Source organism: Lissotriton vulgaris, unplaced genomic scaffold (genome assembly GCF_964263255.1).
Source record: "Lissotriton vulgaris unplaced genomic scaffold, aLisVul1.2 SCAFFOLD_370, whole genome shotgun sequence".
Classification (NCBI taxonomy): domain Eukaryota; kingdom Metazoa; phylum Chordata; class Amphibia; order Caudata; family Salamandridae; genus Lissotriton; species Lissotriton vulgaris.
The window spans coordinates 1,235,470-1,254,608 of NW_028247800.1; the positions used below are offsets into that span (position 1 = coordinate 1,235,470).

General features: G+C 47.1%; 1 long non-coding RNA gene across 1 annotated transcript; it reads left to right on the forward strand.

Annotated features, from left to right (window-relative positions):
- The first annotated feature begins 3,333 nt into the window (after positions 1–3,333).
- On the forward strand, positions 3,334–18,873 carry LOC147665040 (uncharacterized). The gene is made up of 3 exons (XR_015305058.1): positions 3,334–3,414; positions 18,061–18,433; positions 18,720–18,873. It is a non-coding gene; the product is annotated as an uncharacterized LOC147665040 (long non-coding RNA).
- The last annotated feature ends 266 nt before the right edge of the window (positions 18,874–19,139 follow it).

Genomic DNA, 19,139 nt, shown 5'->3' on the forward strand with positions numbered 1-19,139 from the left:
GGAACAGCTGGAGGTCTCGCTTGGTTCACCACAAAGTGAATGTATTCATCAGCGATTGATTGTTCTGATTTGTTTGATCTGAGGGGGTGTCGGGACATGTAGTCTGCAGGGTTTGCATCTTTTCCTGGCTTGTGAATTATGGTATAGGTGTACTCTTGGAGCCTTAGGCCCCATCTCTCTATTCTCGGAGGCATTTTTGCTCGCGGGTTTCCGAAGATTGTGATCAGAGCTTGATATCAGTGTGAAGTGTTTTCCAAAAATGAAAATGTGGAAGTGTTCACACGCCCAGACGACGGCCAAGCTTTCTTTTTCTGGCTGTGAGTATGCCCTTTCTGTGTCCGTCAGACTTCTGCTGGCATATGCTACTATGTGCCGTTGGTCTCCTTCTCTATCATATTGCGCAAGGATGGCTCCTAGTCCTACAGGACTGGCATCTACTGTTATTTCCGTCTTTCTTTTTGGATTGAAGTATGCTAGGTTCTTTGCTGATTCTACAGTTCTCTTGATCTCTCGAAATGCCCCTTCACATTGAGTGGACCACTGAAAGGGCTGTCCTTGTTTCGTGAGCATCCGTAGCGGGTAGCTTAGAGTGGCGTAGTCAGGTATGTATCTCGAGCAGTAGCTGGCCATTCCTAGGAACGATCGTACATCACCTACGTCTTCCGGGCTTGATGTATCATTTAAGGCTGCTACCTTTTCTGGGTCTGGTTTCATGCCACTTCCAGAGAATAAGTGTCCGAAAAATGTTAGTGTTGGTTTGTGAAGTTCGCACTTGTCTTTTTGAGTGTCAGGTTCGCGTCCATCAGGGCTTGACAGACCTGATCTAGAGCTTTGTTATGTTCCTCAGTTGTTGCTCCATAGACGAGGATGTCGTCGCTGTAGTTTAGGACCTGTGGGATATGGTGTATTGTGCTTCTGATAGCCTCCTGGAATATCTCTGCTGCAGAAGACACTCCGAAACGAAGTCTTTTATACCTGAATAGTCCTAGGTGTGTCGAGAATGTTGTGATATATCTCGACTCTTCGTGCAGTTCTAGCCGATGGTATCCTTTGTTGAGGTCTAGCTTTGAGAAGATCTTGGCTCCATTGAGGGAGGTGATCATGTCGCTGATGTGGGGGCCTGGATGTCTCTCTCTCTCTATTGCCGTGTTGGGCGCCCTCATGTCTACACACAGACGAACTTGGTCAGTTTCTCCTTTCTTTGGGACCACCATGACTGGGGAGACCCATGGGGTCGGTCCCTCTGTTCTCTCAATGATGTCGGCTTCCAGTAGGTCTTGTAGTTCCTTCTCCATGGCATCTTGCAGGTGGAACGGGATTTTCCGGTGGTGTTGCGCTACGGGAGTGATTTGTTCATCTATGTGCAATTTTATTTGGCAGTTCTTCATCTTTCCCAGGCCTTGAAAAAGTTTGGGGAATTTCTTGATGAGTGCTGGTTTGTCGGTGACTCTGAATAGGAGGCTCACTTATTTCAGTCGCTCAGCAGTGGCTAGGCTCAGGAGGCAGTCAGCGTCAGGCCCCTCGATGACATGGATGTATGCTGGTATTGTTCGATCTTCATATGACAGTTCGGTCTCGAACTTCCCAAGGCATGTGAGTGGTTCCTTGGCCATCCACGGATATACTTGTACATGGGCGTCAACTAGTTTTGGTGGTGGTTCCATGCGTTGGTATTCCGTCACTGGTAGATAGTTTAGCGTTGCTCCACTGTCTAGCACGAATTTGGCATGGTGGGAGCCAACCCTGATGTCTAAGCATTAGTATTCTTTTAGCTGATCCAGGTCAGCTACACGGTAGAGGTATTCTTTTCGAACTCGGGGGGTGGGCGATGGGGATCGAGATTCCCTTGATGATGATCACCGCGATTGGCATGTCCTGCAGGAGTGGCAGCTAGATTGTGACGACCCACAGGATGAGTCTCGTCTGCCTTGGACTGCTCTGACATGATGATGACTGTTTGAGGGTGGGCGTCGTCGGTGTCTGTCCCCGTGGTCACTCTTCGTTACTGCCCCGCACATGCTTTCAAAATGGTTGTCTCTGCCACATTTTCGGCATTGTTGTCCTAGTGCGGGGCAGGCATCTGCATGTGGAAAGTCATATCCACATCGGTAACATTTAAGTTGTCTGTCGGATCGTCCCTTCCTGTGACTCGTGTCTTTGTTTCCTTTGTGTGACCGATGGTGATGTCTCTTTGATCTGGAGGAGCGAGTTCGTGGTGAAGATCTTCTGTGCTCTTGTCGCGATTGCATTTTGAAAACTTGTTCCCGTCTCTCATTTTTCCCGGTCTCCATCTTCTTTCCGTGTTCGTCTGCTTGTTCATCCACTCTTGTCATCTCCACGATCTCGTCCAACGTGTAGCTTCTGTTGAGTAATTTGCGTCTTAGCGGCTCGGAGAGACAACCTTCTATCACTCTTAGTCGCAGTGCGTCTTCAGTTGAGAAGTTGTCAAAGTCACAGTGTTTCGCCAGTCGTTTCAGACGTGTTACGAATGCCCCCATTTGTTCACCTCTTTCTTGGGCGGCCAGGTTGAAAGTGTATCGCTCAAAGTCGACGTTCCTTTTGTGCAGGAACTTGCTGTCCAGTGCTTCACGTACTTTAGTGTAGGAGTCTTCTGGTAGGTCTTTTATGAGTCGTCCACCTTCTCTGCCGATCAGTTTCTTGAGGAAAAGTAGTTTTTCTTTTAGGTCTGACACCTTGGATGCTTCCATGCAGTCCTCAAAATCTTCTATCCATTCTTGCCATCGTGGGCCCATGCTCCTGCCGGATTCAATGACAAGTGGTTTGGGGCGGCGCAGGAGAGATGCTCTCATGATGTTCTTGTGGCCTGAATCAGGCATTGTACGCTTGTGCTTCTGGCGGCTTTGTAGTCCTAATTCACTTTCCGTTTGCTGCTTTTTGTTGCACTCGCCAGTGCTTGTTTGTTATTTTGTTGCACTCGCTAGTGCTTGTTCGCAGTCTTTGTTGCACTCGCCATTGCTTTATTATTGTTTTTGTTGCACTCACCAGTGCTTGTTTGTTACTTGCCAATGCTTGTTTGTTGTGTGTTGCACTCACCAGTGCTTGTTTGCAGTCTTTGTTTCACTCGCCAGTGCTTTATTATTGTTTTTGTTACACTCACCAGTGCTTTATTATTGTTTTTGTTGCACTTGCCAGTGCTTGTTTGTTACTTGCCAATGCTTGTTTGTTGTTTGTCAGTGCTTGTTTGCTATTTCAGGCTCTTTGCCTGACTTCAAAATGGCCGCTGATGATCCCTCGCAGGGGATTGGTCGATGTTGCCTGACTTCAAAATGGCCGCCGGGAATCTCGTTTTCAGCGAGATTTCAGTCGTTTCTGCTCGTTCCTTCGGCCGGAGCCACTCTTCACTCACCGCTTGCCGTTTTCAGCCGCGATCCACCGCCAGAGTCACTGCTGCAGGTGAGGTTTGTTTCTTTGGCTTTTGATGCCGGAGTGGGCTCCCGGTTGGTCCCATTAACGGCGATTTGCTCGAGCCTAACACATGAGGCGAGCTTTGCTTCTTCTGCCGCTGGTTGGGCTCCGGTATGCAGCTTTCGCTGCACACTCCAAACGTGGGGGCGAGCTCCGCTCTTTGTGCCGCCGGGTGGGCTCCGGTGGGCACTGTCCACAGCACGCTCGAGCCTCCAGACGTGGGGGCGAGCTCCGCTCTTTGTGCCGCCGGGTGGGCTCCGGTGGGCACTTTTAGCGGCGCGCTCGAGCCTCCAGACGTGGGGGCGAGCTCCGCTCTTTGTGCCGCCGGGTGGGCTCCGGTGGGCACTTTCCTTTTGGGGCGCTCGAGCCTCCAGACGTGGGGGCGAGTTTCGCTCTTTCTGCTGCCGGGTGGGCTCCGGTGGGCACTTTTAGCGGCGCGCTCGAGCCTCCAGACGTGGGGCGAGCTCCGGGCTGGATATTTACCACCTGGTTGCCGCTGTAGCCGTCCACACGCTTGTGGTTCTGGTCCTTCGTCGCCAGTTGTAGTGTCTCACACACAAAGAATTCAGGCAGACGCAGGGAGTATAATGATGGACCTTATTTATTTCAGCGTCCTTTCCCTTCGAATCCTAACGGCTAACTGACCAGCTGCCCCTTGGGCTCCCAGCTCCTCCCTTTCCGCCCGCCCTCGTCCCTCATGCGGGCTGGTCCTAGTGCCTGACCAGTTTGGTCACTGGACACTCTCACTGCTTGGTCATCTACGTCATTACAGTGCCCTGTCTCACAGCTGTATGCGGAGTTGCAGTGAAGTTGCATCCCTAGCTCTACAATGAATTGAAGACTGTGCGCAACACTGCACCAAGGAACGCTGCAGTGCGCTGTCTGCGCTGCAGTGCACGTGGTTGTTTTGGTGAATGCCCGAGCGCCACAGCAAGACATCCTCTGTCAATAGTGCCAACATCGGCCCATACCGCAAACCGCTCACAACAATTTCCCATAATAAAAGACACCACACAATGTTTTGTTGGAGAAAGTTGTTGCAGCTTTATTTGCATAAACATTATGCCAACATGTTGGGTTATCTTACGGGTGATCCAGGGGCAGGCCGCCCCTCGCGATCTGCCCACCTGATGAGCCATAATCCCCTGTGGTGTTAACCGTGGGGGCGTTGTCAGTTTTGGGGGAATGGCTAACCCCCTACCCCCGGTGGACCTCCATTCCACCCCTTACTCACGACCCTCCCCCTATGGGGGGCGGAGCATTGTAGGCAACCCCCAGTTGCTCAGGTCCACAAACGCCCGAAGGACTAACAGGGCGCCGAAATTCCTTAGACGTTTGCTTGCGAGCCCGCTTTGACACCCTGGAGGGACCAGCCTCCTGATTGGGGTCAAGTTCCGGAGGGGGGGCTTCGCATATGACGCCAGAGTCATCTCCTTCGACGTCCTTCAAGATCCCTGTGGCCCAGGACAGACCCTTCCCTTTGGCCATCCGAATAAACGCCGCCCACAGAGCCTCCTGTGTTGCATTCGGCAATGAATCGTCCACCTGTGACGTCTGAGTAAAGAGAGATGGGGAGCCCTTGCTTTCTATGGCGTGTCGTCGGGTTCGCGTCTCACAATCTAGGGGGGGATTAAGTCAAAATCAGAAGCGTCCTTAACACTCAAGTAGCTAGGCCAGCCCCTCTGCCTGTACTGCTGCCTCCACGTGCCCGGTCCCCCGACTTACTTACTCAATAATAGGCGACTAGGCTTATGCGTGCTCCAGGCCTGACCAAGAATCCACAGCGCGCAACTTCAGAGTAGAGATGAAAGAAGGTTAGCAATGCCCCCTCACCTCATGACACGGAGCCCAGTCCTTCCCGCAATGGGCAAACCCCCCTTTTTCCGCCACATACTCTGCTATACCTGCTACAGATCCAGCTCCAACGGTCATCCCTGTGGTGTAATTCTTAGCCAACAGACAATCTGAAATCAGAAAAACCACGTTAGCCTCAAACCACAACTGTTTCTGTTATCATCCAGGCCCACTGACCCCATTAGGCCGACACCTGTTTACCCATGGTCACTCCCGTGACCTTCCATGAGGCGTGCCTCGACATCCTCCTCTGACTGATTGCCTGCATGGACATAAAGCAAGATGTCAAAAAAGCCCCGACCCCTCCCCTCCTACCCATCAAACCAGGCCCCGGGGGAGGCTGGACGGGCTCGAAGAAAATGTCATAAAATAAATCACATGGTGTTGTGTTATATTTGCCATTGCAATCGTATCCTTGACAGGTGACATCTCACCTACACTCATTGAGTAAGAAGGCATGCACTGGCTCTTATGATGGACGTCAATCTCTGTAGTACTATTGCTCAACTTATTAACGTATTAGGTATTTCACTAATCATTGCTACTTATCATTTGCTCTTGTGCTAAATTGTCTGCCATTTCCTGCAATAATATACCACTACTTGTAATTAGTATGCCTATATAACCTGCCCAATTGCCACTTTCCCCCCCTATAATGGACAATATGCTATTGTCTTCTTGCCTCATGTGACCTCATGTTGCCTATGTAATTTGTTCACTTGTAATGTTCTCGTCATATGTCAGTTCCGTTCCCATAGTGAAGCGCTCTCACCCTTCGGGTAATGTTCGCTCTATATAAACTGGCATTTAGATAACATCGCCACAGCTCCTGCCAAACAGCGTGAGGGAAGCAGTACCTGCTTACATAATTAGCAAACTAGTTCTTCTGTGAAGCGCTCGCTACGTCCTTTTACTCTGGCGCTCGAGGGTCTGCCATTTACTTACACCTTCGGTTAAAGTGCGCGCTAGCCCGTATCTCTACTTCACCACGCTACCTCATGCTGACATCGCTGGGGAGGCTGAACACCAGGCCGCAAAACTGTGCTTTTCCTTATTCGAACATGCTCTGGCATCATGTGCACACGCATGCAACCCAAAACCTGCCCTCCCCTGCCCGGAAGCCCCGCGGCAGCGAGCGGCCTGCACCCGACCCACACTCGAAGCTTCAGGAGGGAGCCCCACCCCCACAAGCATGCCCAAACGCGCCACGAGCACTCGGGCGCATGCCGCCCGATGCGTGCCGCTTCCCCCCGGACCCTGGCCAGGTGAGAAAATGGGAGGACGACCCCAACAATACAATACGTCTCTCCGTTCCACCTGAAGCTTCCATAACCTCCGCGCCGCCCTGTCTGGCTCCCATCAACCAAGGCGCGACACACCACCCCCTCGTGCAGGCGAAGGTCCGGGCCAACAAGGTGAGTAGCCAATGCTGCGGGACCACCCCACGAAGGAAGGGGGGGCAGCTGAGGCATGAGGGGCACGGCACAATGGAGGCAGGATGGGGCGGGAGGGCACCGGGAGGCAGGGCCCCACATAAGGTCACCAACCGCCCCCCCCCCCAGACCTGCAGGCAGAAAGACGGACGCTCGGGGCCCAGGCCATGCAGCCGAACAAAGGCCTACGCAACCAGCGCGACACCAGCATTAGGGGCTCATCCTCCCTTCCCCGGAGCCCCAACTACAACTTGCTGCCCCGCAACGCGGGGCATGACCGCACAGCAAGAGGATCCGACCGGACCCCCTGCCCCGCACTCCTGAAGGATCCACCAGCTCCCTCAAAGCTCGCCTAACCATGCCCCCCCTCACCCCCTCACCCCCTCCCCCCAACCGCAAACGCCCAGGACAACAGGACCCAGACAGAGCACAGGCCTCGCAGAAATAACGGACCCACCCGTTCTCTACACCGCCCGCAAGCCCAGGCCCACCCCCCAATCCCGCCACCGAGCTAACATCCGCCCTGGTCCCTGGCCCTGCGACCCACGCCCCCCACCCACCCCCCACACCTGGACATGCAGCACCCGACCGAGGACCTAGAGGGGGGGGAGACCGAGAGGCAAATCACTCACCTTTGAGGTTCCGTGATTCTGAACCAGTTCAATAAAGGTCGTCGTATCAAGACGATTTTGGTATCAGCGGACCGCAAATGACGAGTGCGGTATGTTTGAGTGTTTTCGTCATGATCGATTGATGGATACACTGTGTATTCAGGGATTTCGTTCGAACCTTCGGGTTCCATTTTGTGTACGGCAGCCATTTTGTGGTTGCCCTCACATAGGCCGATGACTGCGGCCGAACGAGTCTTTGGGACACGTACACCTTTAGCTGACTTCTGTGTGACGTGAATGAACTGACTCCATTGCCCGAAGCTGACCTTGTTGAGCCAGTTCCTTGTTAGGCAGCTGGTCAAGATAGAGATCAAAGAACAGGACATTGCTGAGTTTATGGTACACGCACACACCCTTCTATCTTGCTTCTCATCTGTTTCTGTTCCTTCTTTTATGGCCTATTTATGGTTTGGGTTGAGGTCCTTTTATTATGGGTTTCGTCCGGCCTGTCCGAGCAAGAATGTTGGATTTTTCCTTGTCATTTATGGTGGGCTGGACAACCGAAAGTGGGCTTGTCATTATGCGATATCCTCTGAAATGTCACTGTGTGATTGGACAGTTCGTAAGTAATTGATACTAGTCAGGAATGTGATTTTTAGCATAAAAGACAATGTCTCGCAATACGAAAATTGTACAGTCTCTGACGAACCACCCGTGTTGTGCTTCGTAGACCTCTGTTCCTGGGTGCAGCCAATAACTGTGGTTTTTGACGTCACCGAGAAGTATCCCGTGTCTCTGTATTCTAAGACAGGTGAACCCGAAGACTCTGGGTGTGCCCCTGGCGCCGCTGGGTTCTAAAACCCGGTTCTTCAGTTGGCGCCCAACGTGGGGCGAGTTCAGTGGTACCGGTCCAAGCCTGAAGATCGTGAAGAGCTTTGTGTGAAAATTCTGGAGGAAGGCCTGCCACTTCATCGACCCTTGTATGTCGTTGTGGTCCGAAAGTCTTTGTTCCCCACTTTCTGACGGCTACGAAGGACTGCTGCCCTGACTGTCGCCCTGTCTTGGAGCCATTTAATGATTTGTAGAGCGAGACAATAGACGGGTCTTCTGGCGACATCATCGATATTTCAGTTAAGTATGAGTGGAGCGTCTCCCAGTCCTTAGTTTTGTTTTGGGTATCCCCTTGGGATCTTTGATTTGGGACTTTCAAGCTCCAAAGCTGACAGACTTGTGTATTTGCGAGGCTATCGTATTTGATATTCCCTTGAAGTTTGAGCTAGACTAGTGAGCGAAGATGCCTGGTCTTAGCAGACTTGGAAAGATATTTTGTTGTGGTTGTAATAGGGATTCCCGATTGGAAGACTCTTGTCCGGTGCCTCCGATTGGAACTCCGACCTATGAGCTCTATTTAAAACATGGCGTGGGCCCTATCACGTATAATGAAGTATGGATTAGATATACTAGGAAGGATGGTGTCCTAAAGTGGCCCCAATATGGTAGTTATGACACGGAGATTTTAGATAATTTGGAAGTTAAACTCTTCAAGAAGAAAGCCCGGCCGGCGATGTTTGACTCTTTCCGCCTCTGGCAAAAGGAAGCCAAACAGAAAGAAATTAAGTTAGCGAAGAGAAATAAAAGAGAGAAAGGTATTTAGATAATGCAAGCTGCTATTCAGTTTAAAGATAACGAAGAAGAACAAGCGAGTGAGCAGTTGCACAGGCAACGTAAAATGGCGATTGATAAGTGTTATCCAGCTTTGCCACCTCAACAGCAAGGTGCAACGAAGGACCTTGAGAAAGATCCTTTGATGTCACATTTGTTCAGTTCGCCACCCCCTTATGTGCAGAGTGCTACAGCATCTCCGCAACCTTTAGTTGCGCAACATCCGGGTGCTTTGCCTCCTGCTATTGTACAACCGCCAGCTCCTCTTCAGTTGGCTCCTATTCCTTTGGTGCAGCCTTCTCAAAGGCCGCCTACTTTGCTACCTGCTCCGTCTTCAATTCCTACGACTTTGTCTCCTGTATTGTCTACTACTTCCGATACTCCTTCTGATACTACTTCTATGTATACTTTGTCTCATCCTGTTTTTCCTCCTGTTCTTTTGTCAACTTCTCCTTCTGTTCGACAGAGAATGACTGATACTATTACTGGTCTCTTTTCTCCTCCCTTTGGGTCATTGGGTATGACCCCTGTTTCGGCGCGTACACAGTTGCGTAGCCAACTGCCTGGTCCCGATGAGCGGGAAGTATTAGATCATTTAGCACGTAAATGGGTTACTATTCCTTTAAGATATGATTTAGAGTCTGCTATGGATGTCTTCCGTCAATGGGAAGCACCGAAGCAGAGATATGTTTTCGAGAAGATGTGTACTTTCCTTCGTCAAGAATGGGAAGATGGTGAGTTGTTCCGTGTACGGTCCGAGTTTGCGAAGGGAACTATAGTGGGTTTCGAAGTTGAAAGAGCAGTTGCGACGTTGTTGTCGTTTAGGAGTCAGTCTCCTTCTCAACGATTGTTTGAGCCTGATTCTTCTGTTTGGAGGACAGTGCGTCAATATCAGATGAGAGAGGTTCCCCCAGTTTGGAGAGCGGGAGTTGTAGCTGCTAATCCACCTATTCCGCCACATTTTCAGCGTGTTTGGGTACATGCTCCATGGAAGCGAGCTGAAGTTTTGGCCCTTAAGCAGACTTTGCCTGATTCACATAAAAAGCCTGCAGGGTACTATAAGGAATTATCACAAACTGCAGATTCATGTATTATGAATTTAGCTGATATAGACATGTTGTTTGGGAATGTAGTTCCACAGCATTTATGGGGACTGATTCGTCATATGGATCATGCGCAAGAGTTAGGTGACACATGGGCTAATATTGGTGCTGCAGATGGCCGACAAGTTCGTGGTGCTAAACCTGAGCCTTTAGTTGCAGAACTCCCTGGTAGGATTATTAATTACATGAAGACATTGATGCCTGCTATGTGAGTAAAATGGGACAAATTGTCTGCATGTAAGCAGAAGAAAGACGAAAGCGTGTCTGATTTCTTCATTAGGTTTGAAGAAACGTTTATCGATCATAGTGGTCAGGACATGAGTACGGAAGGTGGTCAACAATTGTTTGTCGATAAGTTTGTGCATAATTTGCTTCCAGATTGTTGCACTAAGTTGAAGGATTCTGAAGGTTCTTGAGCTGTTTCTTCGTCAGCACAGATATTTGCTACTGCACAGTACTACAAGAATAGGGATAAGGATGAGAAAGATAGAGCCGACAAGAAGACTAAAGAGTTAAAGACGAAGGTTCTTTTGCAGCAAGCGTATCCGCCTCGTAATAATCAGCGTGATTATCAGCAACCTCAGCAGTATCAGAGAAACTCGCAAAGGTTCGAGTCTTCTCAACAGTGTTTTCCTGTAGGCCCTAATCAGTGTGCGTATTGTAAAGAAGAAGGTCATTTCAAGAATAGTTGTCCAGTTCTGTTACAGCGCACAAATGGTGCTTCTGGTGTGAGAGATCAAGGTGTTCAGCAAGCTCCTAGAGGTAGAGGACGTGGTGTGTTTCCTCAGAATACGCGTTTCTTGCCTCTACAGAACTCTATGAATAGTTTTGATCAGCAGAATGGTGCATCTGGTAGGACAGCTCAGTACTATGAAGACGACTATTATGTCGAAGGTGAGAATATGGATGGTAATGATTGATAGGACAGCCATAGACAAAGAGAGGGAGTTGTTTCAGTTCCAGTAGATCAGAGTGGACCTTATGTTGAAGTGATTGCATCAGGTGTGTCAGAGCCTTTTCTGTTGGATACTGGTGCTGCGAAGAGTTCTATTATGCACTCTAAACTCCCTGGCGCACCTTTGTCTGGCTTGATGAATGTTTCAGTAGGTTTTTCTGGCGCCCCAGTTAGTAATCCGATTTCTAGTCTGTTGTCTCTTTCTGTTGGACCTTGTGAATTTGAAGCACCCCTTATTCTGACGACAAGTTGTGGTGAGAACTTGTTGGGATTAGATTTGTTGAAAAGATTGTATGCAACGTTACATTGCTCTCCTTCAGGAGTACAGCTTACATTGGGTAAGAGAGTGGCCTCTCCGATGTACTCGTCTAAAGATCGACTTCCAGCTGAATTGTCTTCTCCCCCTGATACTCTTTGGGCTACTGGTCCTAATGATGTGGGTCTTTTGGAGATCCCACCGTATGTTGTGACGTTGAAAGTGAATGCTAGAATGCCCAAGCCACCCTATGCCAACAATCTATTCTGATGACGTCACTCTCACCCATTGTCACTGCCACCCTGCATGCTACCACACCTTCTAGTCACAGCACCTTCAGCGTCATCCGTATTGTGCACGTGTGTATTGTTGAACCCCAGTGAAGCCAGCACACAGAACCCTGCTCTTCCCCTTACATCCCGGTTCATGTTTATGAAGAACCGCTGTTACTGGTAGGGGTAGGGATACCCGAGGGCACCTGCTGATAAACAGCAAAGCAGCGCCGGCTGGACAAGGACAGTCTTGTCGCTTATAGCCAGGGTGTGTGTTGAGAATCACTGGTTCCAGGCTCTGGAGCGGCCAGCAGCCGAAGATGGTTGGGTTACTGGGAGCATCCCATTCAGGTAAATTTCAAAGGCCGATCTACCGCCAAGCTGACGTCAGATTGTGCGAAGTGTGGAAATCTGGAGGAAGGCCCCTTTCTACCACATTGTTCTACTTCTCGTTCACACCCCTTACGATATATCAAATATATAATGGAGCAGCAAAGTGGAATGAGAATAAAATACAGGCGGTAGTGACGTAGACAAGTTGCGAAAGCTAAACGGATACGCAGAACAGAGCACATGGGTAAACAAGTGTCAGCATACAAGCTTCTCTGGAAAAAGACTACTACTTCCGCGCGCTCGTTTTAAAGAGCAGATAAAAGGGAGAGCCATCATGAATACCGCTTCGGACAGCCGAACAAACCACCTTTAGCGAAACACGATAAACTCATATTCTTCCAGGAGGACGCAAAGAGACACCCATGGATGCTGTGCCGCTCGTGTGAGTTTAATTTGAGGCAACATAACATTTAGCATCAAAAGCGGACATTAACTAGATTCGGTTCTGTGTGATTCCGCAGAAATTTCCCATATGGAAGGCTAAAGGGGGGTTAGAAAAATTCAGACATCAGTGGTAGAATTTTTTGTAACTAAAGCTGGAATCTTGATGATACATGAACAGCAGACCAGATGTCTGTTTTAAATGCAATGTTTTTAATTAATGATGAAAAAAATATTTAGTTTGCAATTGAAGCGCCTTGGCGCAGTTGGAGTGTGGAATTAGCTACAGCCAGAGACAAATACTGACCAGTTCAAAGTGCAGTGGGCTCGAACGAACTTTAAAAAGCACAGTGACTGCCAAAACTTTCCTAATTTCACTTGTTTATACCTCTATTAACGAGCAGACTAGCTCTTTCCTTCTTTCATTTAGTTGCTTCACTGCAAAATGGATCCAAAAAAGAAGCCGCCCGCGAGTGGTGCGCACACGCGCGCCACAGCCAGACATGTGCTTTTAATTATCGCGCCCATGTCTGGGCACAATAATTGAAACCACATGGCCTTTGGGGCACGTAATAGACACCAATAGGCCATGGGCGGAGCAATGCACCCGCCTTTGGTCAATTGGGTGCAGTCTTTTATAAAAAGACACACGCAAAGGCTAATCGCGTTACACATCCTGGTGAGATTCCTAGGTCAGTGCTGAAACCCCGTTTTTCACCTGCTAAATGTCTTGCGCTGCAATGCTAGGCGCAAGACCTAAAAAGGGTATCTTGTATGGGAAAATGGATAGGGTGTTCTGCAGGAAGTAGGGTTTGGGAGGTAGAGGGAGTGTCAGTGTCTGATGTGAATGTATCTGGGTAGGGTACAGGTGCCTTTGGGTCTAGTGTACGTTGTGCACGTTTGGGTGTGTCTTGTGTCACAGGTGTCTGTTGTTTAAGTGAGTGTGGGTGTTTGATTTTTGTGGGTGTGAATTCTAATGTGTGTGTGTTTGAGAATGGGTGTGCTATGGAGGTGCTGGGTGTGGTGCATGTGGGTGTGGGTGTGGTGGTGGCTGCGGTGTCTGAGTTTGCTGGTGGTGCGCATAGTGCATGTGATAATGCTGGTGTCTGCGATGTCTGTGGTTGTGCTGGTAGTGGGGATGTGCATGTGGGTGTGGTAGTGGCTGTGGAGTCTGTGGATGTGCTGGTGGTGGGGGTGATGCATGTGGGTGTGGTGGTGGCTGCAATGTCAGTGGATGTGCTGGTGGGTGTGCATGTGGGTGCGGTGGTTGCTGCGGTATCTGTATTTTTAGATGTGCGCCTGTTTTTTTGTGGTTTCTGTGTTTATGTATTTGTGTGCTGCTTGTGTGTGTTGGAGTGGGTGTGTGCAAAGGTTTGAGTGTGCTTGGGACAGGGGTGGGTATAGGAATTTGGGATGTGGAAGGGGCGAGAGGTGGGGCACAAAGATGGGATGGTTGGAAGGCTGCAGTCAGTGAAGAGGCCAGTCCTTGAAAAGACCGCTGAAGGCCAGCTATACCATTATGAATGCCTTCCAGGTAAGCTAGCATTTGTTGCATATGACAGCTAAGCCCCTAGATGGCATTCAGGAGTGCAGTCTAAACTACAGCAATGCTGCTGGGGAGGTCAATAGTCTCCTCACTAAGCGCAGCTGGGTAACAGGGTCAGGGGGTGAGGTGCCTGCGGCAAAGGAGATCCTTGCTCTTTTAGGGGGGGGGGGGGTGGGGTTGGCCAACTTGGTGGGAACAAGAGGGAGGGTGGAGATGACTATCTGGGTGGTGAACAATGATGTAGGTGTAACAGGAGCAGTAGGTTCAGCCACCAGATTGCTTGGGGAGGCCTCCAAAGAAGATGCTGAGCTGGAGCCCTCCATTCCAGTCCCTCGGGGTCAGTGGTCTCAAATGTAAGAGACAGTCTTCAGCTGCTACCTCACCTTTGTGGACAACATCTCCTTTGCCTGCTCGAATGATGCTGAAAAGACATATACAATACTTTTTTTGTAGCTGTGTGGATAGAACTGATCAACAACTTTGAGCAAAACATTTTCCTAATTTCCATATTGCACCAGCTACAAGCCTTAAAAGCTTTGTTTTTTTATATCATCATCTCATGCATGCAGGGAGCATCTTCAGACACCATTTGGTCACAGTTCGATAATTCCCCATTAATGTTCCTATATAAAAAAAAATGGTGTCTCTTAACCATAATTATTTTTCTAAAGGAACTGTAGAACACCTCTGAATGGTTGGCCTTTGTTCTCCACAGAATGGTAAACTTAGCTCTCCTATTAGAATATATACCACATATACCTTTGAGCACTGAGTATACATGGTCCAAAAAGATGCATTAATAACATACATAAAAGTAAAATATGAATCAATGTATGTCAACAAATACTGCAATGCTGTTTTAATGTTTGTGGAATCTGAAAGCCTGTCTCCTTTGTATGGCCATTTCACAATGATAACACTTACCTCAAGTAACTCAAGTATTGTACAAAAATACAATATTTTATATGGTGTCAGTACTGAAGTAGCTAATCAATGTAACTCGCAATACGTGTTTGCCTATGCTGTTGAAGGCATGTAGATATATTTTCATTGTGGATTGACAAATGAATACAATATTATAAGTAAATACATAGGGCTTGATACATTTCTAATCCTTTTTAGTACAGAGCAACCACTGATTCAAATTTGACTCCAAAATATCTCAAATTAGTGCAATGTGACATTGGAAACATCCTCTGTATCATAACTGCATGGTATGCAATGTCACATGTAATTGGTCTACCGTTACATCATCCACAATAGTGAAGATGCATCACACCTCACACAACAAAGACTATTGGCCTGTTTCGTATATCTGTGCTTCATGACATCAAACACCCTGATGTATATGTGTAGTTTAGGCAACCATGTGTCTGTTCAGAACTGTCCTGATGGGACCTGGTGAGATCCTTTCCATATAATTTATAGGCAAAACACATCACCAGACACATTGTGTAAAATGTACACCTTCATGAACTCTTCGTGTGCATTGGACATGGGTCAGTCTTAATGTGGATGAGAAAATCCTGGCTGTAACAAAAAATTAGTCATGTAGCATGTGAAACTCAAAATAAGAACTTACCCCCTAGTTGCTGTTGTTGGACTTTCAACTGTCCATCAAGCTGGGGATAGGGCCATTATCGGAGTCATGGTACTGTGCACACTCTTCCAATATTTGTAAGAATGCTTGAGGTGGACTTTGGCTGACTCTCTGGTCCAGGGTTGTAGTTCCTCCCCCCTCTTGTGGCAATGGACGCTGCGCCGCTTGAAGATCCCCAAGGTCCACACTTTCCTGGCAATTGCCTTCCAGATGTCCGCTTCTGGTGGGTGTTGACCTGTATGGATACAAGAAATGAAAGAAAAGATGCAGCCCGATGATCATGATGTCAAATGAACATATCCTCCCCTTCATGTTTATATGAAAAAATGACCTTATGCCCATTTAATAACCGACCTCACGGTTGTGTGTTTCTCTGAAGGGTTCTGGGAGCTACTGGTAGCTTCCAATCAACTGTTGGAGACCCCTGATCTAGGCTGAGTGATTTGTGGGATGATACAGACGGCAAACATATATATGTACAGGTGTGAAGACTTTATAAAGTGTTTTCTATTTTACATGATGTGAGATTTCTGTATTTCACATGTAATTCAAACATATGCATAGATATAGTTCTACGTATTCACCAAGTAGATTCAAGAGCTTTAAACACACAACACATACTAATGTTGTTGCATTTTACCATTGTAAAGTGCTTTGAAATCCCCAACACCATTGTCCTATGTAAGGAACAAAATATATGACACTTCACATCACTCACTGCACTTCACTCGGAAATTCAAAGAGACATTGTAGCCTGTGTTAATGGAAAAACAACAGTTAGACAGATTCACATATACATTTCAGACATGCACCTGTTCCTCTGATGAGGCACAGAGCTGGCCATACATGGAGAGGACCTCCTTTACCAGCAACTTTAACTCCTCTGGCAACAAGGCAGGGGCCCTCTTACTTGTTTGACTTGCCATTATTGCCCCCAGAGGTCAGTAACAACAGCAAAGGTGGAGAGGTCTTGATGGCTGCAGTGTTAGTAGGCAAGTGAGCTTTTTTCGAACCGCTGCATACATGTACAAGACATCTGTGATCGTCAGCAGACACGGACACAGCTATTGGCCTACATGCTTTGCTTTCACACACGTTAGCCTATGGCTGTGTCTGTCGTGAAGTTGAATACCCACTACGCGGTCAACGTCCACCGCGGACGTCTGATTGCAAATGTCCTGACGGCGAGGTCAGGCGGCTGCCATTTTAGATGGACAAATAGTGTGTCTCTGACTGTTAAGTGCATCAGCACCAATCAAAATAGTGGCTAGTTTGTTTACATATTCAAACTTTAAAGGACACTAATGTTTTTTTTTTAAATACATGTTTATGTAGTGCATTAGTGTGGTAAAATGCTATATTTGCACAGTGTTACTTACACCGCCATACACTGTATTTTGTTGACAACATATTAAAACAAATTGTGTAAACAATACATTAGAAAATTGTAACTTTACATAATCTTTCATATTTAAAATATTGACAGCTACAAAATGACATTTGTGAAGTAAATGGTTACAAAAAATAATAATTAAAATTAAAATATGTTGTGAAACAATATACATTTTTTGCACTACATTACATTTGTGTTAATAATCAAAATAATTCATGTGCAAAATTTTTTAAATGTTCACACTTTTTCCAATGCAAACATTTGAACCCTGGGAGAGCGAGTAGACGACAGCCTCAAATGTACTGCTCTTTTGCAGAACTTGCCGTCATGAAAGAACGGGATATTGTCAAAAAGTTCAGATTAAAAAGCAAACCATACTGGATTTATGTTATTAGCAGAAGCCAGATCTTCTGCCTCACAACAGAAATCTCAGATCTATTACACCAATTGTCAAACTCATGGCAATAATTAATTTTGTGATCAGAGGATGATTGAATGTCACAGCCAACTTTCAGTGGTTTACCACAAGAAGTTCTTTCATCAGTAATGAACACATTACCAGCTTCATCCAGTTTCCATGGCATGAGGATTTTGTGAATGTGAAGGGTGATTTATATGTTTAGGGGAACCTACCACATGAGGTTGGAGCTATTGATGGCACACATATTGCCTTAGTGCCACCACAAGCCAGGGAACAAATGTACCGGAATCGAAAGCACTTCCAATCAATCAATGTGGAAGTTGGCTTAGCTGAATTGTACATCACAAGTGTCAGTGCGCATTTCCCTGGATCACCCTATGATTTATTTCTACTTTGGAACAGCAGTATACCCCGGAAAATGTCACAATTTGGATGTGAGAGGGCCTGGCTTGGTTTTTTTGTTTTTTTTTTGGTCAGAGAGCCTGGCTTGTTGGTAGGTACAATCTAACATAATATCACTTGGGTAATGTTAAGGTGAAATGTCACATTGTAAAGTGCTTTGAAATCCCCAACACCATTGTCCTATGTAAGGAACAAAATATATGCCACTTCACATCACTTAGTACACTTCACTCTGAAATTCAAAGAGACATTGTAGCCTGTGTTAAAGGAAAAACAACAGTTAGACAGATTCACATATACTTTTCAGACATGGTGTTACATATCTTGGCTCTTCTCTTTTTGTTCCATTTAGGAGACTCAGCTTGTCCTAAATGACCATTGTTGCTGGCACAGCTGAGGACTCAAACAATCCCAGGGGAAGTTCTCTTCAATGAGACCCATGGCAGAACTCAGAGGCCAGTAGAGCAGGCGTTTGGGCACCTAAAGGCCAGATTTCGGTGTGAAGACAACAATGGTGGAGCCTACTACTCACCCGATGAGGTCTGCCAAATCATCATGGCCTCCTGCATGCTGCACAACAAAGCCCTGTGATGGAACATCCCCTACATCGCAGAGGATGGAGACCAGGGAGACTCACCAGGTGAAATGCCAAATGAAGATGATAGTGGAGAGGAGGAAAGAGTTGAGTTACTTCAGGATGCCATTGACAACTTCTTCACATGAGTGTAAGTAGCTCTTTATATATTATCACATTAACTGTTAAACCAACTATTGATGCAAAGTACAGTGAGGAAAAAAGTATGTGCTGGAGATTTTTTAGGAAGGGCAAGGTAGAGGAAATCCATGGCACAGGTCTTTGCAGATCAAAGTTCTGACACATTGAATTTTGTGTTCATTTTGATTATTTATCTCTGATTGTGTATTAGAAAACGTGTCCTCAAAAAGATGAATTTGTCATGTGTCAATTTTATTATGTTTCATTGCACATCTTTATGTTTTTATCTATTTTAGATATCTTCACCATGTTATCTTCATTTGGACATTTCAAAGTTGCAACATTTGCTATCAAATGGTGCTGTTTCAAACTGCAACGTGACCATGGGTTGTTTCTGTGGAAGACACACACAGATTTTACGTGTTCATATCTTGTACTGAGACAACTTGCACAGTGATTGAATTGAAGTTGTTAAGATTGCATTTGATTTGTTTTCTGCATCAAGCCAATATGTGCTACTTGATTTGCTCTACCACATGTGGTAGTCCACCAAAAGCATAGTCATCCTCCTTCACATTGGTCAAATGCACATTTTGTGTTAAGTGTATAAAATGTTGATATGTCTCATCATTGTAGAAAGAACTTCTTGTAGCACACTACTTAAAGTTGGTTGTGGCATTCCCTCATATACTGCAACAGTTTACACGACAGATCCT